The 23919-nt window shown below is 47.8% G+C and overlaps 31 non-coding genes across 31 annotated transcripts; all 31 read right to left on the reverse strand.

Annotated features, from left to right (window-relative positions):
* Window positions 1-2: 2 nt before the first annotated feature.
* TRNAF-AAA (transfer RNA phenylalanine (anticodon AAA)) lies at window positions 3-121 on the reverse strand. The gene is made up of 2 exons: window positions 84-121; window positions 3-48 (listed from the first exon to the last, which is right to left on the reverse strand). It is a non-coding gene; the product is annotated as a tRNA-Phe (tRNA).
* Window positions 122-1292: 1171 nt separating this feature from the next.
* On the reverse strand, window positions 1293-1411 carry TRNAL-UAG (transfer RNA leucine (anticodon UAG)). The gene is made up of 2 exons: window positions 1374-1411; window positions 1293-1338 (listed from the first exon to the last, which is right to left on the reverse strand). It is a non-coding gene; the product is annotated as a tRNA-Leu (tRNA).
* A 63-nt stretch (window positions 1412-1474) lies between these two features.
* On the reverse strand, window positions 1475-1593 carry TRNAL-UAA (transfer RNA leucine (anticodon UAA)). Its single transcript has 2 exons — window positions 1556-1593; window positions 1475-1520 (listed from the first exon to the last, which is right to left on the reverse strand). It is a non-coding gene; the product is annotated as a tRNA-Leu (tRNA).
* A 429-nt stretch (window positions 1594-2022) lies between these two features.
* On the reverse strand, window positions 2023-2141 carry TRNAL-UAA (transfer RNA leucine (anticodon UAA)). The gene is made up of 2 exons: window positions 2104-2141; window positions 2023-2068 (listed from the first exon to the last, which is right to left on the reverse strand). It is a non-coding gene; the product is annotated as a tRNA-Leu (tRNA).
* Window positions 2142-2388: 247 nt separating this feature from the next.
* Window positions 2389-2507, reverse strand: TRNAF-AAA (transfer RNA phenylalanine (anticodon AAA)). Its single transcript has 2 exons — window positions 2470-2507; window positions 2389-2434 (listed from the first exon to the last, which is right to left on the reverse strand). It is a non-coding gene; the product is annotated as a tRNA-Phe (tRNA).
* Window positions 2508-2939: 432 nt separating this feature from the next.
* On the reverse strand, window positions 2940-3058 carry TRNAF-AAA (transfer RNA phenylalanine (anticodon AAA)). The gene is made up of 2 exons: window positions 3021-3058; window positions 2940-2985 (listed from the first exon to the last, which is right to left on the reverse strand). It is a non-coding gene; the product is annotated as a tRNA-Phe (tRNA).
* A 618-nt stretch (window positions 3059-3676) lies between these two features.
* TRNAL-UAA (transfer RNA leucine (anticodon UAA)) lies at window positions 3677-3795 on the reverse strand. Its single transcript has 2 exons — window positions 3758-3795; window positions 3677-3722 (listed from the first exon to the last, which is right to left on the reverse strand). It is a non-coding gene; the product is annotated as a tRNA-Leu (tRNA).
* Window positions 3796-4045: 250 nt separating this feature from the next.
* On the reverse strand, window positions 4046-4164 carry TRNAL-UAA (transfer RNA leucine (anticodon UAA)). Its single transcript has 2 exons — window positions 4127-4164; window positions 4046-4091 (listed from the first exon to the last, which is right to left on the reverse strand). It is a non-coding gene; the product is annotated as a tRNA-Leu (tRNA).
* Window positions 4165-4227: 63 nt separating this feature from the next.
* On the reverse strand, window positions 4228-4346 carry TRNAL-UAA (transfer RNA leucine (anticodon UAA)). The gene is made up of 2 exons: window positions 4309-4346; window positions 4228-4273 (listed from the first exon to the last, which is right to left on the reverse strand). It is a non-coding gene; the product is annotated as a tRNA-Leu (tRNA).
* A 797-nt stretch (window positions 4347-5143) lies between these two features.
* Window positions 5144-5262, reverse strand: TRNAF-AAA (transfer RNA phenylalanine (anticodon AAA)). The gene is made up of 2 exons: window positions 5225-5262; window positions 5144-5189 (listed from the first exon to the last, which is right to left on the reverse strand). It is a non-coding gene; the product is annotated as a tRNA-Phe (tRNA).
* Window positions 5263-5881: 619 nt separating this feature from the next.
* TRNAL-UAA (transfer RNA leucine (anticodon UAA)) lies at window positions 5882-6000 on the reverse strand. Its single transcript has 2 exons — window positions 5963-6000; window positions 5882-5927 (listed from the first exon to the last, which is right to left on the reverse strand). It is a non-coding gene; the product is annotated as a tRNA-Leu (tRNA).
* A 251-nt stretch (window positions 6001-6251) lies between these two features.
* TRNAL-UAA (transfer RNA leucine (anticodon UAA)) lies at window positions 6252-6370 on the reverse strand. The gene is made up of 2 exons: window positions 6333-6370; window positions 6252-6297 (listed from the first exon to the last, which is right to left on the reverse strand). It is a non-coding gene; the product is annotated as a tRNA-Leu (tRNA).
* A 63-nt stretch (window positions 6371-6433) lies between these two features.
* Window positions 6434-6552, reverse strand: TRNAL-UAA (transfer RNA leucine (anticodon UAA)). The gene is made up of 2 exons: window positions 6515-6552; window positions 6434-6479 (listed from the first exon to the last, which is right to left on the reverse strand). It is a non-coding gene; the product is annotated as a tRNA-Leu (tRNA).
* A 797-nt stretch (window positions 6553-7349) lies between these two features.
* Window positions 7350-7468, reverse strand: TRNAF-AAA (transfer RNA phenylalanine (anticodon AAA)). Its single transcript has 2 exons — window positions 7431-7468; window positions 7350-7395 (listed from the first exon to the last, which is right to left on the reverse strand). It is a non-coding gene; the product is annotated as a tRNA-Phe (tRNA).
* Window positions 7469-8085: 617 nt separating this feature from the next.
* TRNAL-UAA (transfer RNA leucine (anticodon UAA)) lies at window positions 8086-8204 on the reverse strand. Its single transcript has 2 exons — window positions 8167-8204; window positions 8086-8131 (listed from the first exon to the last, which is right to left on the reverse strand). It is a non-coding gene; the product is annotated as a tRNA-Leu (tRNA).
* Window positions 8205-8455: 251 nt separating this feature from the next.
* On the reverse strand, window positions 8456-8574 carry TRNAL-UAA (transfer RNA leucine (anticodon UAA)). Its single transcript has 2 exons — window positions 8537-8574; window positions 8456-8501 (listed from the first exon to the last, which is right to left on the reverse strand). It is a non-coding gene; the product is annotated as a tRNA-Leu (tRNA).
* A 63-nt stretch (window positions 8575-8637) lies between these two features.
* TRNAL-UAA (transfer RNA leucine (anticodon UAA)) lies at window positions 8638-8756 on the reverse strand. Its single transcript has 2 exons — window positions 8719-8756; window positions 8638-8683 (listed from the first exon to the last, which is right to left on the reverse strand). It is a non-coding gene; the product is annotated as a tRNA-Leu (tRNA).
* A 430-nt stretch (window positions 8757-9186) lies between these two features.
* On the reverse strand, window positions 9187-9305 carry TRNAL-UAA (transfer RNA leucine (anticodon UAA)). The gene is made up of 2 exons: window positions 9268-9305; window positions 9187-9232 (listed from the first exon to the last, which is right to left on the reverse strand). It is a non-coding gene; the product is annotated as a tRNA-Leu (tRNA).
* A 6147-nt stretch (window positions 9306-15452) lies between these two features.
* TRNAF-AAA (transfer RNA phenylalanine (anticodon AAA)) lies at window positions 15453-15571 on the reverse strand. Its single transcript has 2 exons — window positions 15534-15571; window positions 15453-15498 (listed from the first exon to the last, which is right to left on the reverse strand). It is a non-coding gene; the product is annotated as a tRNA-Phe (tRNA).
* A 617-nt stretch (window positions 15572-16188) lies between these two features.
* TRNAL-UAA (transfer RNA leucine (anticodon UAA)) lies at window positions 16189-16307 on the reverse strand. Its single transcript has 2 exons — window positions 16270-16307; window positions 16189-16234 (listed from the first exon to the last, which is right to left on the reverse strand). It is a non-coding gene; the product is annotated as a tRNA-Leu (tRNA).
* Window positions 16308-16553: 246 nt separating this feature from the next.
* On the reverse strand, window positions 16554-16672 carry TRNAL-UAA (transfer RNA leucine (anticodon UAA)). Its single transcript has 2 exons — window positions 16635-16672; window positions 16554-16599 (listed from the first exon to the last, which is right to left on the reverse strand). It is a non-coding gene; the product is annotated as a tRNA-Leu (tRNA).
* A 250-nt stretch (window positions 16673-16922) lies between these two features.
* Window positions 16923-17041, reverse strand: TRNAL-UAA (transfer RNA leucine (anticodon UAA)). The gene is made up of 2 exons: window positions 17004-17041; window positions 16923-16968 (listed from the first exon to the last, which is right to left on the reverse strand). It is a non-coding gene; the product is annotated as a tRNA-Leu (tRNA).
* Window positions 17042-18390: 1349 nt separating this feature from the next.
* On the reverse strand, window positions 18391-18509 carry TRNAL-UAA (transfer RNA leucine (anticodon UAA)). Its single transcript has 2 exons — window positions 18472-18509; window positions 18391-18436 (listed from the first exon to the last, which is right to left on the reverse strand). It is a non-coding gene; the product is annotated as a tRNA-Leu (tRNA).
* Window positions 18510-18759: 250 nt separating this feature from the next.
* Window positions 18760-18878, reverse strand: TRNAL-UAA (transfer RNA leucine (anticodon UAA)). Its single transcript has 2 exons — window positions 18841-18878; window positions 18760-18805 (listed from the first exon to the last, which is right to left on the reverse strand). It is a non-coding gene; the product is annotated as a tRNA-Leu (tRNA).
* Window positions 18879-19867: 989 nt separating this feature from the next.
* TRNAL-UAA (transfer RNA leucine (anticodon UAA)) lies at window positions 19868-19986 on the reverse strand. Its single transcript has 2 exons — window positions 19949-19986; window positions 19868-19913 (listed from the first exon to the last, which is right to left on the reverse strand). It is a non-coding gene; the product is annotated as a tRNA-Leu (tRNA).
* A 250-nt stretch (window positions 19987-20236) lies between these two features.
* On the reverse strand, window positions 20237-20355 carry TRNAL-UAA (transfer RNA leucine (anticodon UAA)). Its single transcript has 2 exons — window positions 20318-20355; window positions 20237-20282 (listed from the first exon to the last, which is right to left on the reverse strand). It is a non-coding gene; the product is annotated as a tRNA-Leu (tRNA).
* Window positions 20356-20418: 63 nt separating this feature from the next.
* TRNAL-UAA (transfer RNA leucine (anticodon UAA)) lies at window positions 20419-20537 on the reverse strand. Its single transcript has 2 exons — window positions 20500-20537; window positions 20419-20464 (listed from the first exon to the last, which is right to left on the reverse strand). It is a non-coding gene; the product is annotated as a tRNA-Leu (tRNA).
* Window positions 20538-20966: 429 nt separating this feature from the next.
* Window positions 20967-21085, reverse strand: TRNAL-UAA (transfer RNA leucine (anticodon UAA)). Its single transcript has 2 exons — window positions 21048-21085; window positions 20967-21012 (listed from the first exon to the last, which is right to left on the reverse strand). It is a non-coding gene; the product is annotated as a tRNA-Leu (tRNA).
* A 245-nt stretch (window positions 21086-21330) lies between these two features.
* On the reverse strand, window positions 21331-21449 carry TRNAF-AAA (transfer RNA phenylalanine (anticodon AAA)). Its single transcript has 2 exons — window positions 21412-21449; window positions 21331-21376 (listed from the first exon to the last, which is right to left on the reverse strand). It is a non-coding gene; the product is annotated as a tRNA-Phe (tRNA).
* A 983-nt stretch (window positions 21450-22432) lies between these two features.
* Window positions 22433-22551, reverse strand: TRNAL-UAA (transfer RNA leucine (anticodon UAA)). The gene is made up of 2 exons: window positions 22514-22551; window positions 22433-22478 (listed from the first exon to the last, which is right to left on the reverse strand). It is a non-coding gene; the product is annotated as a tRNA-Leu (tRNA).
* Window positions 22552-22801: 250 nt separating this feature from the next.
* TRNAL-UAA (transfer RNA leucine (anticodon UAA)) lies at window positions 22802-22920 on the reverse strand. The gene is made up of 2 exons: window positions 22883-22920; window positions 22802-22847 (listed from the first exon to the last, which is right to left on the reverse strand). It is a non-coding gene; the product is annotated as a tRNA-Leu (tRNA).
* Window positions 22921-23919: the final 999 nt, after the last annotated feature.

Genomic DNA, 23919 nt, shown 5'->3' on the forward strand with positions numbered 1-23919 from the left:
TTTGTCAGAAGTGGGATTTGAACCCACGCCCCCATACTTGGACCAGAAGCCTCGTTCAACACGTATTACAGGGCAAGGTTTCCCTTTAGTCTGGCGCCTTCAACCACTTGGCCATTCTGACACAATATTTAAGCCCAGCAAAAGGAGACATTGACTTTGTTCTGGTAGTAAAGTAAAAAAAAAGTTTGTCAGAAGTGGGATTCGAACCCGCACCACATACGTGGACCAGAAGCTTCCTTCAACCCGTATCACTATGCAAGCTTTCCCTTGAGTCTGGCGTCTTGACTACTCGGCCATTCTGACTCGATATATCAGCACCAGAAAAAGAAAGACACTGACTTTATACTGGTAGTAAAGTAACAAAAAGAGAGTCAGAAGTGGGATTTGAACCCACGCCCACATACGTGGACCAGAAGCCTCGTTCAACCCGTATCACTTGGCAAAGTTTCCCTTAGGTCTGGCGCCTTAGAACACTCGGCAATTTTGACATGATATTTCAGCCTCAGAAAAAAAAGACACTGACATTGTGCTGGTATTAAAGTTAAAAAAAAGAGTTTGTCAGAAGTGGGATTTGAACCCACGCCCACATACGTGAACCAGAAGCCTCGTTCAAGACGTACCACTGGGTAACGTTTTCCTTGCGTCTGGCGCCTTAAACCAGTCGGCCATTCTGACACGATATTTCAGCCCCAGCAAAAGAAGACACTGACTTTGTGCTGGTAGTAAAGTAAAAAAACGTTTGTCAGCAGTGGGATTTGAACCCACGCCCACATACGTGAACCAGAAGCCTCGTTCAACCCGTATCACTGGGCAAGGTTTCCCTTAATTTTGGCGCTAAGACCACTCGGCCATTCTGACACGATATTTCAGCCCAGCAAAAGGAGACACTGACTTTGTTCTGGTAGTAAAGTAAAAAAAGTTTGTCAGAAGTGGGATACGAACCCACGCACACATACGTGGACCACCAGCCTCGTTACACACTTATCACTGGGCAAGGTTTACTTGAGTCTGGCGCCTTAGACCACTCGGCCATTCTGACACGATATATCAGCCCCAGATAAAGAAGACACTGATTTTATGCTCGTAGTAAAGTAAAAAAAAGAGTTTGTCTGAAGTGGGATTTGAACCCACACCCACATACGTGGACCAGAGGCCTCGTTCAACCCGTATCACTGGGCAAGGTTTCCTTTGAGTCTGGCGCCTTCGACCACTCGGCAAATATTACACAATATTTCCGCCTCACCAAAAGGAGACACTGACTTTCTGCTGGTAGTAAAGTAAAAAGAAGGGTTTGACAGAAGTGGGATTTGAACCCACGCCCACATACGTGGACCAGAAGCCTCGTTCAACACGTATCACTGGGCAAGTTTTCCCCTAAATCTGGCACCTTCGACCACTCGGCCATTCTGACACGATATTTCGGCCGAGCAAAAGGAGACACTGACTTTGTTCTGGTAGTAGATCAAAAAAAGTTTGTCAGAAGTGGGATTCGAACCCACGCCCACATACGTGGACCATAAGCCTCGTTCAACCCGTGTCACTGGGCAAGGCTTCCCTTAAGTCTGGTGCCTTCGACCACTCGGCCATTCTGACACGATATATCAGCCCAGCAAAAGGAGACACTGACTTTGTTCTGGTAGTAAAGTAAAAAAAATTGTCAGAAGTGGGATTCGAACCCATGCACACATACGTGGACCAGAAGCCTTGTTCAATTTATATCACTGGGCAAGGTTTCCCTTGAGTCTGGCGCCTTCAACCACTCGGCCATTCTGATACGATTTATCAGTCCCAGCAAAAGAAGACACTGACTTTGTGCTGGTAGTAAAGTAAAAAAAAGTTTGTCAGAAGTGGGAATCGAACCCATGCCCACATACGTGGACGAGAAGCCTCTATCAACCCGTATCACTGGGCAAGGCTTCTCTTGAGTCTGGCGCCTTCGACCACTCGGCCATTGTGACACGATATATCAGCCCAGCAAAAGGAGACACTGACTTTGTTCTGGTAGTAAAGTAAAAAAAAGTTTGTCAGAAGTGGGATTTGAACCCACGCCCATATACGTGGACCAGAAGCCTCGTTCAACACGTATCACTGGGCAAAGTTTCCGTTAAGTCTGGCGCCTTCGACCACTCGGCCATTCTGACACAATATTTCAGCCCAGCAAAAGGAGACACTGACTTTGCGCTGGTATTAAAGTAAAAAAAAGTTTTGTCAGAAGTAGGATTCAAATCCACGCCCATATACGTGGACCAGAAGCCTAGTTCAACCCGTATCACTGCGCAAGGTTTCCTTAAGTCTAGCGCTTTCGACCACTCGGCCATTCAGACACACTATTTAAGCCCAGCAAAAGGAGACACTGACTTTGTTCTGGTAGTAAAGTAGAAAAAAGTTTGTCAGAAGTGGGATTTGAACCCACGCCCCCATACTTGGACCAGAAGCCTCGTTCAACTCGTATTACTGGGAGAGGTTTCCCTTTAGTCTGGCGCCTTCAACCACTCGGCAATTCTGACATGATATTTCAGCCCCAGCAAAAAAAGACATGACATTGTGCTGGTGTTAAAGTACAAAGAAGATTGTCAGAAGTAGGATTTGAACCCACGCCAACATACGTGGACCAGAAGCCTCGTTCAAGACGTATCACTGGGCAAAGTTTCCCTTGAGTCTGGCTCCTTGAACCACTCGGCATATCTGACACAATATATCAGCCCAAGCAAAAGAAGACACTGACTTTATGCTCGTAGTAAAGTAAAGAAAGAGTTTGTCTGAAGTTGCATTTGAACCCACGCCCACACACCTGGACCAGAAGCCTCGTTCAACCCGTATCACTGGGCAAGGTTTCCCTTAAGACTGGCGCTTTCGACCACACGGCCATTCAGACACACTATTCCAGCCCAGCAAAAGGAGACACTGACTTTGTTCTGGTAGTAAAGTAAAAAGAAGTTTGTCAGAAGTGGGATTTGAACCCACGCCCCCATACTTGGACCAGAAGCCTCGTTCAACACGTATTACAGGGCAAGGTTTCCCTTTAGTCTGGCGCCTTCAACCACTTGGCCATTCTGACACAAGATTTAGGCCCAGCAAAAGGAGACATTGACTTTGTTCTGGTAGTAAAGTAAAAAAAGTTTGTCAGAAGTGGGATTCGAACCCGCACCACACACGTGGACCAGAAGCTTTGTTCAACCCGTATCACTATGCAAGCTTTCCCTTGAGTCTGGCGTCTTGACTACTCGGCCATTCTGACTCGATATATCAGCACCAGAAAAAGAAAGACACTGACTTTATACTGGTAGTAAAGTAACAAAAAGAGAGTCAGAAGTGGGATTTGAACCCACGCCCACATACGTGGACAAGAAGCCTCATTCAACCCGTATCACTGGGCAAAGTTTCCTTTAGGTCTGGCGCCTTAGAACACTCGGCAATTCTGACATGATATTTCAGCCTCGGAAAAAAAAAGACACTGACATTGTGGTGGTATTAAAGTTAAAAAAAAGAGTTTGCCAGAAGTGGGATTTGAACCCACGCCCACATACGTGAACCAGAAGCCTCGTTCAAGACGTACCACTGGGTAACGTTTTCCTTGCGTCTGGCGCCTTAAACCAGTCGGCCATTCTGACACGATATTTCAGCCCCAGCAAAAGAAGACACTGACTTTGTGCTGGTAGTAAAGTAAAAAAACGTTTGTCAGCAGTGGGATTTGAACCCACGCCCACATACGTGAACCAGAAGCTTCGTTCAACCCGTATCACTGGGCAAGGTTTCCCTTAAGTCTGGCGCCTTCGACCACTCGGCCATTCAGACACACTATTTCTGCCCAGCAAAAGGAGACACTGACTTTGTTCTGGTAGTAAATTAAAAAAAAGTTTGTCAGAAGTGGAAATCGAACCCACACCCACATATGTGGACCAGAAGCCTCGTTCAACCCGTATCACTGGGCAAGGTTTCCCTTGAGTCTGGCGCCTTAGACCACTCGGCATTTACTACACGATATTTCAGCCCCACCAAAAGGAGACACTGACTTTCTGCTGGTTTTAAAGTAAAAAGAAGGGTTTGTCAGATGTGGGATTTGAACCCAGGCCCACATACGTGGACCAGAAGCCTCGTTCAACACATATCACTGGGCAAGGTTTCCTTTAAATCTGGCGCCTTCGACCACTCGGCCATTCTGACACAATATTTCGGCCCAGCAAAAGGAGACACTAAATTTGTTCTGGTAGTAGATCAAAAAAACTTTGTCAGAAGTGGGATTCGAGCCCACGCCCGCATACGTGGACCAGAAGGCTCGTTCAACCCGTATCACTGGGCAAGGCTTCCCTTAAGTCTGGCGCCTTCGACCACTCGGCCATTCTGACACGATATTTCAGCCCAGCAAAAGGAGACACTGACTTTGTTCTGGTAGTAAAGTAAAAAAAATTGTCAGAAGTGGGATTCGAACCCATGCACACATACGTGGACCAGAAGCCTTGTTCAATTTATATCACTGGGCAAGGTTTCCCTTGAGTCTGGCGCCTTCAACCACTCGGCCATTCTGATACGATTTATCAGTCCCAGCAAAAGAAGACACTGACTTTGTGCTGGTAGTAAAGTAAAAAAAAGTTTGTCAGAAGTGGGAATCGAACCCATGCCCACATACTTGGACCAGAAGCCTCGTTCAACTCGTATTACTGGGAAAGGTTTCCCTTTAGTCTGGCGCCTTCAACCACTCGGCAATTCTGACTTGATATTTCAGCCCCAGCAAAAAAAGACATGACATTGTGCTGGTGTTAAAGTACAAAGAAGATTGTCAGAAGTAGGATTTGAACCCACGCCAACATACGTGGACCAGAAGCCTCGTTCAAGACGTATCACTGGGCAAAGTTTCCCTTGAGTCTGGCTCCTTGAACCACTCGGCATATCTGACACAATATATCAGCCCAAGCAAAAGAAGACACTGACTTTATGCTCGTAGTAAAGTAAAGAAAGAGTTTGTCTGAAGTTGCATTTGAACCCACGCCCACACACCTGGACCAGAAGCCTCGTTCAACCCGTATCACTGGGCAAGGTTTCCCTTAAGACTGGCGCTTTCGACCACACGGCCATTCAGACACACTATTCCAGCCCAGCAAAAGGAGACACTGACTTTGTTCTGGTAGTAAAGTAAAAAGAAGTTTGTCAGAAGTGGGATTTGAACCCACGCCCCCATACTTGGACCAGAAGCCTCGTTCAACACGTATTACAGGGCAAGGTTTCCCTTTAGTCTGGCGCCTTCAACCACTTGGCCATTCTGACACAAGATTTAGGCCCAGCAAAATGAGACATTGACTTTGTTCTGGTAGTAAAGTAAAAAAAAGTTTGTCAGAAGTGGGATTCGAACCCGCACCACACACGTGGACCAGAAGCTTCGTTCAACCCGTATCACTATGCAAGCTTTCCCTTGAGTCTGGCGTCTTGACTTCTCGGCCATTCTGACTCGATATATCAGCACCAGAAAAAGAAAGACACTGACTTTATACTGGTAGTAAAGTAACAAAAAGAGAGTCAGAAGTGGGATTTGAACCCACGCCCACATACGTGGACCAGAAGCCTCGTTCAACCCGTATCACTGGGCAAAGTTTCCTTTAGGTCTGGCGCCTTAGAACACTCGGCAATTCTGACATGATATTTCAGCCTCAGAAAAAAAAAGACACTGACATTGTGCTGGTATTAAAGTTAAAAAAAAGAGTTTGTCAGAAGTGGGATTTGAACCCACGCCCACATACGTGAACCAGAAGCCTCGTTCAAGACGTACCCTTGGGTAACGTTTTCCTTGCGTCTGGCGCCTTAAACCAGTCGGCCATTCTGACACGATATTTCAGCCCCAGCAAAAGAAGACACTGACTTTGTGCTGGTAGTAAAGTAAAAAAACGTTTGTCAGCAGTGGGATTTGAACCCACGCCCACATACGTGAACCAGAAGCTTCGTTCAACCCGTATCACTGGGCAAGGTTTCCCTTAAGTCTGGCGCCTTCGACCACTCGGCCATTCAGACACACTATTTCTGCCCAGCAAAAGGAGACACTGACTTTGTTCTGGTAGTAAATTAAAAAAAAAGTTTGTCAGAAGTGGGATTCGAACCCACACCCACATACGTGGACCAGAAGCCTCGTTCAACCCGTATCACTGGGCAAGGTTTCCCTTGAGTCTGGCGCCTTAGACCACTCGGCATTTATTACACGATATTTCAGCCCCACCAAAAGGAGACACTGACTTTCTGCTGGTTTTAAAGTAAAAAGAAGGGTTTGTCAGATGTGGGATTTGAACCCAGGCCCACATACGTGGACCAGAAGCCTCGTTCAACACATATCACTGGGCAAGGTTTCCTTTAAATCTGGCGCCTTCAACCACTCGGCCATTCTGACACAATATTTCGGCCCAGCAAAAGGAGACACTAAATTTGTTCTGGTAGTAGATCAAAAAAAGTTTGTCAGAAGTGGGATTCGAGCCCACGCCCGCATTCGTGGACCAGAAGGCTCGTTCAACCCGTATCACTGGGCAAGGCTTCCCTTAAGTCTGGCGCCTTCGACCACTCGGCCATTCTGACACGATATTTCAGCCCAGCAAAAGGAGACACTGACTTTGTTCTGGTAGTAAAGTAAAAAAAATTGTCAGAAGTGGGATTCGAACCCATGCACACATACGTGGACCAGAAGCCTTGTTCAATTTATATCACTGGGCAAGGTTTCCCTTGAGTCTGGCGCCTTCAACCACTCGGCCATTCTGATACGATTTATCAGTCCCAGCAAAAGAAGACACTGACTTTGTGCTGGTAGTAAAGTAAAAAAAAGTTTGTCAGAAGTGGGAATCGAACCCATGCCCACATACTTGGACCAGAAGCCTCGTTCAACTCGTATTACTGGGAAAGGTTTCCCTTTAGTCTGGCGCCTTCAACCACTCGGCAATTCTGACATGATATTTCAGCCCCAGCAAAAAAAGACATGACATTGTGCTGGTGTTAAAGTACAAAGAAGATTGTCAGAAGTAGGATTTGAACCCACGCCAACATACGTGGACCAGAAGCCTCGTTCAAGACGTATCACTGGGCAAAGTTTCCCTTGAGTCTGGCTCCTTGAACCACTCGGCATATCTGACACAATATATCAGCCCAAGCAAAAGAAGACACTGACTTTATGCTCGTAGTAAAGTAAAGAAAGAGTTTGTCTGAAGTTGCATTTGAACCCACGCCCACACACCTGGACCAGAAGCCTCGTTCAACCCGTATCACTGGGCAAGGTTTCCCTTAAGACTGGCGCTTTCGACCACACGGCCATTCAGACACACTATTCCAGCCCAGCAAAAGGAGACACTGACTTTGTTCTGGTAGTAAAGTAAAAAGAAGTTTGTCAGAAGTGGGATTTGAACCCACGCCCCCATACTTGGACCAGAAGCCTCGTTCAACACGTATTACAGGGCAAGGTTTCCCTTTAGTCTGGCGCCTTCAACCACTTGGCCATTCTGACACAAGATTTAGGCCCAGCAAAATGAGACATTGACTTTGTTCTGGTAGTAAAGTAAAAAAAAGTTTGTCAGAAGTGGGATTCGAACCCGCACCACACACGTGGACCAGAAGCTTCGTTCAACCCGTATCACTATGCAAGCTTTCCCTTGAGTCTGGCGTCTTGACTTCTCGGCCATTCTGACTCGATATATCAGCACCAGAAAAAGAAAGACACTGACTTTATACTGGTAGTAAAGTAACAAAAAGAGAGTCAGAAGTGGGATTTGAACCCACGCCCACATACGTGGACCAGAAGCCTCGTTCAACCCGTATCACTGGGCAAAGTTTCCTTTAGGTCTGGCGCCTTAGAACACTCGGCAATTCTGACATGATATTTCAGCCTCAGAAAAAAAAGACACTGACATTGTGCTGGTATTAAAGTTAAAAAAAAGAGTTTGTCAGAAGTGGGATTTGAACCCACGCCCACATACGTGAACCAGAAGCCTCGTTCAAGACGTACCCTTGGGTAACGTTTTCCTTGCGTCTGGCGCCTTAAACCAGTCGGCCATTCTGACACGATATTTCAGCCCCAGCAAAAGAAGACACTGACTTTGTGCTGGTAGTAAAGTAAAAAACGTTTGTCAGCAGTGGGATTTGAACCCACGCCCACATACGTGAACCAGAAGCTTCGTTCAACCCGTATCACTGGGCAAGGTTTCCCTTAAGTCTGGCGCCTTCGACCACTCGGCCATTCAGACACACTATTTCTGCCCAGCAAAAGGAGACACTGACTTTGTTCTGGTAGTAAATTAAAAAAAAAGTTTGTCAGAAGTGGGATTCGAACCCACACCCACATACGTGGACCAGAAGCCTCGTTCAACCCGTATCACTGGGCAAGGTTTCCCTTGAGTCTGGCGCCTTAGACCACTCGGCATTTATTACACGATATTTCAGCCCCACCAAAAGGAGACACTGACTTTCTGCTGGTTTTAAAGTAAAAAGAAGGGTTTGTCAGATGTGGGATTTGAACCCAGGCCCACATACGTGGACCAGAAGCCTCGTTCAACACATATCACTGGGCAAGGTTTCCTTTAAATCTGGCGCCTTCAACCACTCGGCCATTCTGACACAATATTTCGGCCCAGCAAAAGGAGACACTAAATTTGTTCTGGTAGTAGATCAAAAAAAGTTTGTCAGAAGTGGGATTCGAGCCCACGCCCGCATTCGTGGACCAGAAGGCTCGTTCAACCCGTATCACTGGGCAAGGCTTCCCTTAAGTCTGGCGCCTTCGACCACTCGGCCATTCTGACACGATATTTCAGCCCAGCAAAAGGAGACACTGACTTTGTTCTGGTAGTAAAGTAAAAAAAATTGTCAGAAGTGGGATTCGAACCCATGCACACATACGTGGACCAGAAGCCTTGTTCAATTTATATCACTGGGCAAGGTTTCCCTTGAGTCTGGCGCCTTCAACCACTCGGCCATTCTGATACGATTTATCAGTCCCAGCAAAAGAAGACACTGACTTTGTGCTGGTAGTAAAGTAAAAAAAAAGTTTGTCAGAAGTGGGAATCGAACCCATGCCCACATACGTGGACGAGAAGCCTCTATCAACCCGTATCACTGGGCAAGGCTTCTCTTGAGTCTGGCGCCTTCGACCACTCGGCCATTGTGACACGATATATCAGCCCAGCAAAAGGAGACACTGACTTTGTTCTGGTAGTAAAGTAAAAAAAAGTTTGTCAGAAGTGGGATTTGAACCCACGCACACATACGTGGACCAGAAGCCTCGTTCAACACGTATCACTGGGCAAAGTTTCCCTTAAGTCTGGCGCCTTCGACCACTCGGCCATTCTGACACAATATTTCAGCCCAGCAAAAGGAGACACTGACTTTGCGCTGGTATTAAAGAAGAAGAAGAATAACTTTATTTATGAAGTCCAGCGAAGTTGATTTGGGGCGGGCCTAGGCGTCGGCCACGAGCCCTTGGGCTCGGGCGGCTTCCTCGGCTCGCTGGACGGCCCACAGTTGTTGTTCGAATGAGGAGCTGAGCAGAGCCCCCTCCCAGCGTGTCCTGCGGTCCGAAACTGCCTCTTCGTGGTTTTCATCGTTGCTTTCATCTAAACTCGAGCATTCCCATAGTATATGTGAAAGTGTCGCCCTTTCATCGCAAACCTTGCATTTTTCTGTTAAATACAGATCAGGGTAACAGAGACTAAAGAGAACTGGATTCGGATAAGTATATGTTTGCAGTTGTCGCCACGCAACTGCCTGTTTTTTATTTAACCTGTTGTGTGGCGGAGGGTACTTTCGCCTTTCTAGCTTATAGTGCTGCGTTATTTCGTGGTAACTAGTCATGCGGTCCCCCCACTCCCACTCCCCCCCGCGTGGAACTTCGTCCGAGGCGGCGTCGGCGTTCGCAACGGCTCGGTTCGTGAGTGCTCGAGCCGCCGCGTGCGCCGCCTCGTTGCCGGCCAGCGGGGTTTGTGTGTGTGCGGGGGTCCATATGACGAAAGTGTCATTTTTTTCCCGAATTTTGTCTTCGTTAGTCATTAGGATTCGCAGCGCCTCTCGGGAGACACGACCGTTCGCATAGTTGCGTATCGCTGCTTGCGAGTCACTAATTACTACTTCGGCCTCAGTGGTCGCCACCGCGAGTGCTATGGCCACCTCCTCGGCCGTGTCGGTCAGTGGCGTTTGCACCGTAACGCTCGTCATGCATGTCCCTTTACCGTCGACCACCGCGGCCACGTAACCACACCTTCGCGCGTATCTGGCCGCGTCCACGAATACCGCTTCCTTGCAATTTCCGAATTTTCTCTGCAAGTCCTGCGCTCTCTGGTTTCTTCGGCCGGTGTGATGTTCCGGGTGCATATTTTTGGGCAACGGCGGAATCACTATCTTTTCCCTCACCATCACGGTTATGTCGGCTTTTTCGCCTTGCTGCGTGTGATAGTGGATTCCCAGTTTTTCGAGGATGTACCTGCCCGTTTTAGTCTTAGAAAGTCGTTCATACTGTGCTACGTTGTGCGCTTCTATTAATTCGTCAAGCGTGTTGTGCAAGCCTAGTTCTAATAATTTCACTGTGCTTGTGTTCATGGGTAAGCATAAAGCTTGCTTATACACTTTCCTGATTAAGCAATCTAATTTTATCTTCTCGGCGACGTGCCAATTCAAGTAAGAGGCAACGTACGTGATTCTACTGAGGACAAAGGCTTGCACAAGTCTAATAGTGTTCCCTTCTTTCATACCACTATGTCGGTTCGTAATTCGTTTTAGAAGTCGGATTGTCTGATTTACCGCGTGTTCCAACCTGCGAACAGTTTCGCCATTGTGGCCATTGGCTGCAATATACAAGCCTAACACGCGTATAACGTCTACTTTGGGAATGACGTGGCCTTCCGAGGTCGTTAGCTGTATCGCTTCCTCTGCGTGATTTGCGCTTTGTTCGCTGTATTTGGGCTTTCGACCTCTGCGCGTAGGTCTGTAAACCAGTAGCTCCGATTTCTCAGCCGAGCAGGTGAGGCCCGTGTCCTCTAGGAATCTTTGAACCGTATCGATGGCTCGCTGTAGCGTCTGTTCTATTTGGCCGTCACATCCCCGAGTTACCCACAGAGTAATGTCGTCTGCGTACAGACTGTGGGAGAGCCCGTCAATCTCTTCTAATTTAGCTGGTAACCCTATGAGTGCGAGGTTAAAGAGCAAGGGCGAAATCACCGAACCCTGAGGAGTGCCGGCGCTGCCCATCTCTATCTCTCCTGACTCTAATTCTCCCAATGTGATCCTCGCTGTCCTGTCCGTTAGAAAATCACGGACGTAGTCGTACGTCCTTTTACCGAGTCCTAGTTCTATTATTCGGGTAAGTATAGTCGAGTGCTTGACATTATCAAACGCCTTCTTTAAATCTAGGCCTAAGATTGCTTTGGTAGAAGTGGTCATGCTGTCTATTACCTGGTGCTTGAGTTGTAGCATGGCGTCCTGCGTGGAGAGGCTCTTCCTGAAGCCCAGCATGGTGTGAGGAATCAGATCGTGGTCCTCGAGAAAGTTTGTTAGTCTCGCGAGGACCACGTGCTCCATGACCTTACCAACGCAGGACGTCAGCGATATCGGCCTTAGATTTTCCAGCTGTATGCGCTTTCCTGGTTTGGGTATCATAACGATGCGGGCGGTTTTCCACTGTCGGGGAATACGTCCCTTTTCCCAGCATTCGTTAAGGAAAACCGTGAGGTGCTCTATCGATGTGTCATCTAGATTCCGAAGCGTTTTGTTCGTAACCCCGTCTGGTCCGGGCGATGATTTCGTGTTGAGCCTGTGCAGCACCGCGCGTACTTCAGCAATGCTGAAAGGTCTGTCCAAGCACTCGTTCGCAGTGCCTTTGTATTCAGAGTGGAGCACGGGTCTAGTCGGATTAGTGTATCTCATCCTGAGTTCATGCAAGAGTTCTGCGTGGGTGCCTTTGTAGACGTTGATTATCTTGTTGACATTTTGCCTATATGCTGTTTTAGTCTCCTCTGGATCCAGCAGGAACCTGAGGAGATTCCACGCCTTGGTGAACCCTACCCGACTATCCATGCTATTACACGTCTCTTCCCACTGTGACTTGCAAAGCTGTAAAGCGTATTCCTCGATGTCTCTATTCAGTTTAGCTATTCGCCTACGTAAAGTCCTATTGTGTCGTTGTACTTTCCACCGGGCTTGTAGGCTACGTTTAGCCTCCCACATATGCAGAAGCTTACTATCTAGGACCTGGAGGTTTGCTTCAGGAGGGACCTCATGCGTTGCTGCCGCGACATCTTGCCTCAGCATTGATGTCCACTTTTCTATATCTTCGATATTTTCCGAGGAGTCAATCCTATTTTCCCTGTTTTGCCTAAACTTGTCCCACTCTACAAGTTTTAGTAGCTTGCTTTTCTTTTTGCACGGCCCCGCATTGGCACGAATTTCTACAATAGTGTGATCACTGCCCAAATCCTCCTGTGTATTCGTCCAGCATACGTTTGTTATGTTTTTAACGAACGCGAGATCTGGTGACGTATCAGCACAAACACTATTTCCTTGTCGCGTAGGCGCGGAGGGGTCGGTAATGAGAGTGAGACCCTCCAGTAGAGCATCCTCCCATAGGTTTTTGCCTTTCAGGTTTTCGTATTTGTAGCCCCATGCGGAATGATGAGCGTTAAAGTCTCCCGCTACGAGGAGCGCTCGGGTCCCCGCGATGCCGGCCGCCTTCTTGAGTAGCGCGCGGAAGCGGTGCTTAAGTCGAGGGCTACTATACACATTAAGAATGAAAAGACTATTGTCTCGATTCTTTGGAGGTACTATCTCCACCAACAGGTGCGGTATCGCGTTTACCTTTATCTCATGCTGCGTTACGGTTAGGTTACGTTTGACTAGCGTCGCGACGGCCGGTTTGTCCCGAGGAGCGCTATCCTGAAATGACCTGTAACCGGATAACTTAGCTTTAACGTTAGTTTCCTGTAGAAGTATCACATCTGGCTTCTCCTTGTTAATCAGGTACTGTTGAAGATGTCCCCGCTTTCTAGCGTATCCTCTACAATTCCATTGCCAAATTACGTAATTTTTAGTATTGTGAGTAGCCATGATGATAGTAAAATTTTAATATTTGCCAGTGTTCTCCCTAGTCTCTGTGTCCACTGGTCTGTGGTACGGTTTCCCAGTCTGTTTGAGGGGCCCGCAGCTGCTAGCTGGTAACCTTCGCTCGTTGTTTTCAACCCTCATCTGCAGGGTGGCGAGTTGTTGCTGTATTTGCTGCATTGTAGTTGTTATCTGCTGCATCGCGCCTGTAAGCTGGCTAAGCATTCGTTCCATTTCTGCTTTACGCGTGTTCTTTTCATCCTCTATTTCTTTCCTGACTATGCTTATGTCGTCTTCGACATCGTGCCGTTTCCTATCCCTTTCCTCTGTTTTATGTGTTTGAATTTCGGCTTGCGCCGGGTCCACTTCAACTGCCCTGCGTTTCGAGGGGGTCGGCACCGTTTCATCCTTAGATAGTACCTCCCCTGGATTGTCCTGCAATCGGATCGTTCCGCCCTTTTTAGCTACCTCATTTTTTAGACTAGCATTTTCCTCCCTGAGTTCCTCAATTACGTTTTTGTATCTAATGTTATCTCTCTCTAATTGCTCGAGTCGTTTTTGAATTTGCATGATCATGTCGTGTTGACCTTCACTGTTAGAAAAGGCAGTGCCAGACCGCGCACGCTCGCCGGAGGCGGCTGCCGCCCAGCTCACCTTGGAGGCTTTGGGTAGACTGTCGTTACCACCGGGTCCGGCAGCTCGCGTCGCTGTAGTGTCGGTACTGGCGGGAGACGTGCCCTGGGACTTAGGTCTGTCCTTGGCTCGTTGGCGCTCGGCGTTCCTCGACCGAGAGCGGGAGTGAGACCGGGACCGGGAGCGGGAGCGAGAACGCGAGGCGGATCGGCCTCGTCTCTCCCCACGCAGCGCCGAACAGGCGTGTCCACTTTCGCCGTACACCCTATAGCTCTTGTCTGCGTCCTCCTCACGTTGCCTTCTTTCCCACTGGCGTTTCTTCACTATGTAAGGAGTTCTGTACTTGGCTTGGCATTTCCTGTCTCCGGTAGGGTGGTCCTTGCCGCAAAGTCGACATCTGGGCTCACAGCAGTGGTCTTGCGGTGGATCATCACAGCCACAGCCTCTGCATCTTCTACTCTCTGGGTTGGGGCAAACGTCGGATCGATGTCCAAGTCGGCCGCAAGCGTAGCACGTCTCGTACTGTTTCTTGTAGAGCACGCAACGGTGCTCCGTTCCGTTGTAGTATATGTAGCGCGGCACTACACTTCCTTCGAATACGACGATAGCGTGTGCCGTGCTTCCCATCCTCTTCGCGTGCAATAACGAAGGGTTGTGCTCGTTGACGAGGTGTCTCTCAATATCCTCAGGAGAATCTTCGTCGGGAATCCCACGGATGATGCCCTTGGTTGTATTTTCCGGCGCGGCTGCATATGCCCTCGCTGCGTAATCTTTGTCTCCCATGGTTAGCTTGGAGATTTCACAATATCTTCTGGCTCTCTCTTCCGATGGAGTGCTCACTACTACAATATTCTGTCTTTCGTTTACGCGAAAGATATCGCCTCTGGTTTCCTCTTGGTTCAGTCCGGCAGCGGCACGTATGCTGTCGCCGATCCGAGCAGCACGATGTGTCCTGGTGCTGAAGCCATCTCTAGGGCGTACGATGACCTTGATGTCGTCCACCGGCAGATTCGGTTTTTTGGTCGCCATGCTGAGTCGTCGCACGTTTCTGGCTGCTCTTTTGACAAACGCTTCATCATCGTTGAGCGCGTCAGCGGTCTGCGCAGCAGGGTCAGTGCCCGCGACGCGCGCCTTGCGTTCCTTGTATTTGGCCCGAACCTCGAGCCAGCCATTCTCCTTGCGGACATCTGTCGGCGATATTTCTTCACCGTCTACGTGAACAACTTCCATTGCAGTCGAGGATAAAGCCGTTAAGCGAGTAGCAAAGGGGCGTCGCACTGCTCGCTGGGTTCGGCATAGACGCCGGCCGCGTCTGCAGCGCGAGCGACGGCGTCTACCGGTGCTGCGTTAGGCTTAGTTCGTGTGCCAGTGTGGCACCGCAATAAATGAGCTACAGTGTCCAGAAAAGCGGCTCACCTCCGAAAAACTTGATATAGGCAGGATTCGCTGACCTTCCAGAAACTGCTGAGTAGAATGCCGTTGATCGAAGATCTGAATTTCTGCCACAAACATAAAACATCCGCGGAACCGACGTGAAACGCGTCCGCACCCTCTGGCCCCCTGGCGGCATCCCCCGCTGGTATTAAAGTAAAAAAAGTTTGTCAGAAGTAGGATTCAAATCCACGCCCATATACGTGGACCAGCAGCCTAGTTCAACCCGTATCACTGCGCAAGGTTTCCTTAAGTCTAGCGCTTTCGACCACTCGGCCATTCAGACACACTATTTCAGCCCAGCAAAAGGAGACACTGACTTTGTTCTGGTAGTAAAGTAAAAAGAAGTTTGTCAGAAGTGGGATTTGAACCCACGCCCCCATACTTGGACCAGAAGCCTCGTTCAACACGTATTACAGGGCAAGGTTTCCCTTTAGTCTGGCGCCTTCAACCACTTGGCCATTCTGACACAAGATTTAGGCCCAGCAAAAGGAGACATTGACTTTGTTCTGGTAGTAAAGTAAAAAAAGTTTGTCAGAAGTGGGATTCGAACCCGCACCACACACGTGGACCAGAAGCTTCGTTCAACCCGTATCACTATGCAAGCTTTCAATTGAGTCTGGCGTCTTGACTACTCGGCCATTCTGACTCGATATATCAGCACCAGAAAAAGAAAGCAACTGACTTTATACTGGTAGTAAAGTAACAAAAAGAGAGTCAGAAGTGGGATTTGAACCCACGCCCACATACGTGGACCAGAAGCCTCGTTCAACCCGTATCACTGGGCAAAGTTTCCCTTAGGTCTGGCGCCTTAGAACACTCGGCAATTCTGACATGATATTTCAGCCTCAGAAAAAAAAGACACTGACATTGTGCTGGTATTAAAGTTAAAAAAAAGAGTTTGTCAGAAGTGGGATTTGAACCCACGCCCACATACGTGAACCAGAAGCCTCGTTCAAGACGTACCACTGGGTAACGTTTTCCTTGCGTCTGGCGCCTTAAACCAGTCGGCCATTCTGACACGATATTTCAGCCCCAGCAAAAGAAGACACTGACTTTGTGCTGGTAGTAAAGTAAAAAAACGTTTGTCAGCAGTGGGATTTGAACCCACGCCCACATACGTGAACCAGAAGCCTCGTTCAACCCGTATCACTGGGCAAGGTTTCCCTTAAGTCTGGCGCCTTCGACCACTCGGCCATTCTGACACGATATTTCAGCCCAGCAAAAGGAGACACTGACTTTGTTCTGGTAGTAAAGTAAAAAAAATTGTCAGAAGTGGGATTCGAACCCATGCACACATACGTGGACCAGAAGCCTTGTTCAATTTATATCACTGGGCAAGGTTTCCCTTGAGTCTGGCGCCTTCAACCACTCGGCCATTCTGATACGATTTATCAGCCCCAGCAAAAGAAGACACTGACTTTGTGCTGGTAGTAAAGTAAAAAAACGTTTGTCAGCAGTGGGATTTGAACCCACGCCCACATACGTGAACCAGAAGCCTCGTTCAACACGTATCACTGGGCAAAGTTTCTCTTAAGTCTGGCGCCTTCGACCACTCGGCCATTCTGACACAATATTTCAGCCCAGCAAAAGGAGACACTGACTTTGTGCTGGTAATAAAGTAAAAAAAGTTTGTCAGAAGTAGGATTCAAATTCACGCCCATATACGTGGAGCAGAAGCCTCGTTCAACCCGTATCACTGCGCAAGGTTTCCCTTAAGTCTAGCGCCTTAGACCACTCCGCCATTCTGACACAATATTTTAGCCCAGCAAAAGGAGACACTGACTTTGTGCTGGTATTAAAGTAAAAAAAATAGAGTCTGTCAGAAGTGGGATTTGAACCCACGCCCACATACGTGGACCAGAAGTCTCGTTCAACCCGTATCTCTGGGCAAGGTTTCCCTTAAGTCTGGCGCCTTTGACCACTCGGCCATTCTGCCATGATACTTAAGCCCAGCAAAAGGAGACACTGACTTTGTTCTGGTAGTAAAGTAAAAAAAGTTTGTCAGAAGTGGGATTTGAACCCACGCCGTCATACGTGGACCAGAAGCCTCGTTCAAGACGTATCACTGGGCAAAGTTTCCCTTGAGTCTTGCGCCTTGGACCACTCGGCATATCTGACACAATATATCAACCCCAGCAAAAGAAGACACTGACATTATGCTCGTAGTAAAGTAAAAAAGAGTTTGCCAGAATTGGGATTCGAACCCACGCCCACATACGTGGACCAGAAGCCTCGGTCAACCCGTATCACAGGGCAAGGTTTCCCTTAATTTTGGCGCCTAAGACCACTCGGCCATTCTGACACGATATTTCAGCCCAGCAAAAGGAGACACTGACTTTTTTCTGGTAGTAAAGTAAAAAAAGTTTGTCAGAAGTTGGATACGAACCCACGCACACATACGTGGACAAGAGGCCTCGTTTAACCCGTATCACTGGGCAAGGTTTACTTGAGTCTGGCGCCTTACACCACTCGGCCATTCTGACACGATATATCAGCCCCAGCAAAAGAAGACACTGATTTTATGCTCGTAGTAAAGTAAAAAAAAGAGTTTGTCTGAAGTGGGATTTGAACCCACACCCACATACGTGGACAAGAGGCCTCGTTTAACCCGTATCACTGGGCAAGGTTTCCCTTGAGTCTGGCGCCTTACACCACTCGGCCATGCTGACACGATATATTAGCCCCAGCAAAAAAGACACTGACTTTATGCTGGTAGTAAAGTAAAAAAAGTTTGTCAGAAGTGGGATTCTAACCCACGCACACATACGTGGACAAGAAGCCTCGTTCAACCCGTATCACGGGGCAAGGTTACCCTTGAGTCTGGCATTTTACACCACTCGGCCATGCTGACACGATATATTAGCCCCAGCAAAAAAGACACTGACTTTATGCTGGTAGTAAAGTAAGAAAAAGTTTTTCAGAAGTGCGATTTGAACCCACGCCCACTTACGTGGACCAGAAGCCTCGTTCAACCGGTATCACTGGGCAAGGTTTTCCTTGAGTCTGGCGCCTTAGACCTCTCGGCCATTATGACACGATATATAAGCCCCAGCCAAAGAAGACACTCACTTTATGCTCGTAGTTAAGTAAAAAAAAGAGTTTGTCTGAAGTGGGATCTGAAGCCACGTCCACATACGTGGACCAGAAGCCTCGTTCAATCCGTATCACAGGGCGAGGTTTCCGTTAAGTCTGGCGACTTCGACCACACGGCCATTCTGACACGATGTTTCAGCCCCGCAAAACGAGATACTGAATTTGTGATGATAGTAAAGCAAAAAAAGAGATTGTCAGAAGTGGGATTTGAACTTACGCCCACATACGTGGACCAGAAGCCTCGTTCAACAGGCATCACTGGGCAAGGTTTCCCTTAAGTCTGGCGCCTTCGACCACTCGGCCATTCTGACACAATATTTCAGCCCAGCAAAAGAAGACACTGACTTTGTTCTGGTAGAAAAATAAAAAACAGAGTTTGTCAGAATTGGGAATCGAACCCACGCCCACATACGTGGACCAGAAGCTTAGTTCAACCCGTATCACTGGGCAAGGTTTCTCTTGAGTCTGGTGCTTTAGACCACTCGGCCCTTCTGACACGATGTTTTAGCACCAGCAAAAAAAGACACTGACTTTATGCTGGTAGTAAAGTAAAACAGAGTTTGTCAGAAGTGGGATTCGAACCCTCACCCACATACGTGGACCAGAAGCCTCGTTCAACCCGTATCACAGGGCAAGGTTTCCCTTAAGTCTGGCGCCTAAGACCACTCGGCCATTCTGACACGATATTCCAGCCCAGCAAAAGGAGACACTGACTTTGTTCTGGTAGTAAAGTAAAAAAAGTTTGTCAGAAGTAGGATTCAAATTCACGCCCATATACGTGGAGCAGAAGCCTCGTTCAACCCGTATCACTGCGCAAGGTTTCCCTTAAGTCTAGCGCCTTAGACCACTTCGCCAATCTGACACAATATTTCAGCCCAGCAAAAGGAGACACTGACTTTGTGCTGGTATTAAAGTAAAAAAAATAGAGTCTGTCAGAAGTGCGATTTGAACCCACGCCGACATACGTGGACCAGAAGCCTCGTTCAACCCGTATCACTGGGCAAGGTTTCCCTTAAGTCTGGCGCCTTCGATCACTCGGCCATTCTGACACAATATATCAGCCCAGCAAAAGGAGACATTGACTTTGTTCTGGTAGTAAAGTAAAAAAAAGTTTGTCAGAAGTGGGATTCGAACCCGCACCACACACGTGGACCAGAAGCTTCGTTCAACCCGTATCACTATGCAAGCTTTCCCTTGAGTCTGGCGTCTTGACTTCTCGGCCATTCTGACTCGATATATCAGCACCAGAAAAAGAAAGACACTGACTTTATACTGGTAGTAAAGTAACAAAAAGAGAGTCAGAAGTGGGATTTGAACCCACGCCCACATACGTGGACCAGAAGCCTCGTTCAACCCGTATCACTGGGCAAAGTTTCCTTTAGGTCTGGCGCCTTAGAACACTCGGCAATTCTGACATGATATTTCAGCCTCAGAAAAAAAAAGACACTGACATTGTGCTGGTATTAAAGTTAAAAAAAAGAGTTTGTCAGAAGTGGGATTTGAACCCACGCCCACATACGTGAACCAGAAGCCTCGTTCAAGACGTACCCTTGGGTAACGTTTTCCTTGCGTCTGGCGCCTTAAACCAGTCGGCCATTCTGACACGATATTTCAGCCCCAGCAAAAGAAGACACTGACTTTGTGCTGGTAGTAAAGTAAAAAAAACGTTTGTCAGCAGTGGGATTTGAACCCACGCCCACATACGTGAACCAGAAGCTTCGTTCAACCCGTATCACTGGGCAAGGTTTCCCTTAAGTCTGGCGCCTTCGACCACTCGGCCATTCAGACACACTATTTCTGCCCAGCAAAAGGAGACACTGACTTTGTTCTGGTAGTAAATTAAAAAAAAAGTTTGTCAGAAGTGGGATTCGAACCCACACCCACATACGTGGACCAGAAGCCTCGTTCAACCCGTATCACTGGGCAAGGTTTCCCTTGAGTCTGGCGCCTTAGACCACTCGGCATTTATTACACGATATTTCAGCCCCACCAAAAGGAGACACTGACTTTCTGCTGGTTTTAAAGTAAAAGAAGGGTTTGTCAGATGTGGGATTTGAACCCAGGCCCACATACGTGGACCAGAAGCCTCGTTCAACACATATCACTGGGCAAGGTTTCCTTTAAATCTGGCGCCTTCGACCACTCGGCCATTCTGACACAATATTTCGGCCCAGCAAAAGGAGACACTAAATTTGTTCTGGTAGTAGATCAAAAAAAGTTTGTCAGAAGTGGGATTCGAGCCCACGCCCGCATACGTGGACCAGAAGGCTCGTTCAACCCGTATCACTGGGCAAGGCTTCCCTTAAGTCTGGCGCCTTCGACCACTCGGCCATTCTGACACGATATTTCAGCCCAGCAAAAGGAGACACTGACTTTGTTCTGGTAGTAAAGTAAAAAAAATTGTCAGAAGTGGGATTCGAACCCATGCACACATACGTGGACCAGAAGCCTTGTTCAATTTATATCACTGGGCAAGGTTTCCCTTGAGTCTGGCGCCTTCAACCACTCGGCCATTCTGATACGATTTATCAGTCCCAGCAAAAGAAGACACTGACTTTGTGCTGGTAGTAAAGTAAAAAAAAGTTTGTCAGAAGTGGGAATCGAACCCATGCCCACATACGTGGACGAGAAGCCTCTATCAACCCGTATCACTGGGCAAGGCTTCTCTTGAGTCTGGCGCCTTCGACCACTCGGCCATTGTGACACGATATATCAGCCCAGCAAAAGGAGACACTGACTTTGTTCTGGTAGTAAAGTAAAAAAAAGTTTGTCAGAAGTGGGATTTGAACCCACGCCCACATACGTGGACCAGAAGCCTCGTTCAACACGTATCACTGGGCAAAGTTTCCCTTAAGTCTGGCGCCTTCGACCACTCGGCCATTCTGACACAATATTTCAGCCCAGCAAAAGGAGACACTGACTTTGCGCTGGTATTAAAGTAAAAAAAGTTTGTCAGAAGTAGGATTCAAATCCACGCCCATATACGTGGACCAGCAGCCTAGTTCAACCCGTATCACTGCGCAAGGTTTCCTTAAGTCTAGCGCTTTCGACCACTCGGCCATTCAGACACACTATTTCAGCCCAGCAAAAGGAGACACTGACTTTGTTCTGGTAGTAAAGTAAAAAGAAGTTTGTCAGAAGTGGGATTTGAACCCACGCCCCCATACTTGGACCAGAAGCCTCGTTCAACACGTATTACAGGGCAAGGTTTCCCTTTAGTCTGGCGCCTTCAACCACTTGGCCATTCTGACACAAGATTTAGGCCCAGCAAAAGGAGACATTGACTTTGTTCTGGCAGTAAAGTAAAAAAAAGTTTGTCAGAAGTGGGATTCGAACCCGCACCACACACGTGGACCAGAAGCTTCGTTCAACCCGTATCACTATGCAAGCTTTCCCTTGAGTCTGGCGTCTTGACTACTCGGCCATTCTGACTCGATATATCAGCACCAGAAAAAGAAAGCAACTGACTTTATACTGGTAGTAAAGTAACAAAAAGAGAGTCAGAAGTGGGATTTGAACCCACGCCCACATACGTGGACCAGAAGCCTCGTTCAACCCGTATCACTGGGCAAAGTTTCCGTTAGGTCTGGCGCCTTAGAACACTCGGCAATTCTGACATGATATTTCAGCCTCAGAAAAAAAAGACACTGACATTGTGCTGGTATTAAAGTTAAAAAAAAGAGTTTGTCAGAAGTGGGATTTGAACCCACGCCCACATACGTGAACCAGAAGCCTCGTTCAAGACGTACCACTGGGTAACGTTTTCCTTGCGTCTGGCGCCTTAAACCAGTCGGCCATTCTGACACGATATTTCAGCCCCAGCAAAAGAAGACACTGACTTTGTGCTGGTAGTAAAGTAAAAAAACGTTTGTCAGCAGTGGTATTTGAACCCACGCCCACATACGTGAACCAGAAGCCTCGTTCAACCCGTATCACTGGGCAAGGTTTCCCTTAAGTCTGGCGCCTTCGACCACTCGGCCATTCTGACACGATATTTCAGCCCAGCAAAAGGAGACACTGACTTTGTTCTGGTAGTAAAGTAAAAAAAATTGTCAGAAGTGGGATTCGAACCCATGCACACATACGTGGACCAGAAGCCTTGTTCAATTTATATCACTGGGCAAGGTTTCCCTTGAGTCTGGCGCCTTCAACCACTCGGCCATTCTGATACGATTTATCAGCCCCAGCAAAAGAAGACACTGACTTTGTGCTGGTAGTAAAGTAAAAAAACGTTTGTCAGCAGTGGGATTTGAACCCACGCCCACATACGTGAACCAGAAGCCTCGTTCAACACGTATCACTGGGCAAAGTTTCTCTTAAGTCTGGCGCCTTCGACCACTCGGCCATTCTGACACAATATTTCAGCCCAGCAAAAGGAGACACTGACTTTGTGCTGGTAATAAAGTAAAAAAAGTTTGTCAGAAGTAGGATTCAAATTCACGCCCATATACGTGGAGCAGAAGCCTCGTTCAACCCGTATCACTGCGCAAGGTTTCCCTTAAGTCTAGCGCCTTAGACCACTCCGCCATTCTGACACAATATTTTAGCCCAGCAAAAGGAGACACTGACTTTGTGCTGGTATTAAAGTAAAAAAAATAGAGTCTGTCAGAAGTGGGATTTGAACCCACGCCCACATACGTGGACCAGAAGTCTCGTTCAACCCGTATCTCTGGGCAAGGTATCCCTTAAGTCTGGCGCCTTTGACCACTCGGCCATTCTGCCATGATACTTAAGCCCAGCAAAAGGAGACACTGACTTTGTTCTGGTAGTAAAGTAAAAAAAGTTTGTCAGAAGTGGGATTTGAACCCACGCCGTCATACGTGGACCAGAAGCCTCGTTCAAGACGTATCACTGGGCAAAGTTTCCCTTGAGTCTTGCGCCTTGGACCACTCGGCATATCTGACACAATATATCAACCCCAGCAAAAGAAGACACTGACATTATGCTCGTAGTAAAGTAAAAAAGAGTTTGCCAGAATTGGGATTCGAACCCACGCCCACATACGTGGACCAGAAGCCTCGGTCAACCCGTATCACAGGGCAAGGTTTCCCTTAATTTTGGCGCCTAAGACCACTCGGCCATTCTGACACGATATATTAGCCCCAGCAAAAGGAGACACTGACTTTTTTCTGGTAGTAAAGTAAAAAAAGTTTGTCAGAAGTTGGATACGAACCCACGCACACATACGTGGACCACCAGCCTGGTTACACACTTATCACTGGGCAAGGTTTACTTGAGTCTGGCGCCTTAGACCACTCGGCCATTCTGACACGATATATCAGCCCCAGCAAAAGAAGACACTGATTTTATGCTCGTAGTAAAGTAAAAAAAAGAGTTTGTCTGAAGTGGGATTTGAACCCACACCCACATACGTGGACAAGAGGCCTCGTTTAACCCGTATCACTGGGCAAGGTTTCCCTTGAGTCTGGCGCCTTACACCACTCGGCCATGCTGAACCGATATATTAGCCCCAGCAAAAAAGACACTGACTTTATGCTGGTAGTAAAGTAAAAAAAGTTTGTCAGAAGTGGGATTCTAACCCACGCACACATACGTGGACAAGAAGCCTCGTTCAACCCGTATCACGGGGCAAGGTTACCCTTGAGTCTGGCGCCTTACACCACTCGGCCATGCTGACACGATATATTAGCCCCAGCAAAAAAGACACTGACTTTATGCTGGTAGTAAAGTAAGAAAAAGTTTTTCAGAAGTGCGATTTGA

The sequence above is a fragment of the Rhipicephalus microplus genome, chromosome 2 (assembly GCF_043290135.1).
Source record: "Rhipicephalus microplus isolate Deutch F79 chromosome 2, USDA_Rmic, whole genome shotgun sequence".
NCBI lineage: Eukaryota > Metazoa > Arthropoda > Arachnida > Ixodida > Ixodidae > Rhipicephalus > Rhipicephalus microplus.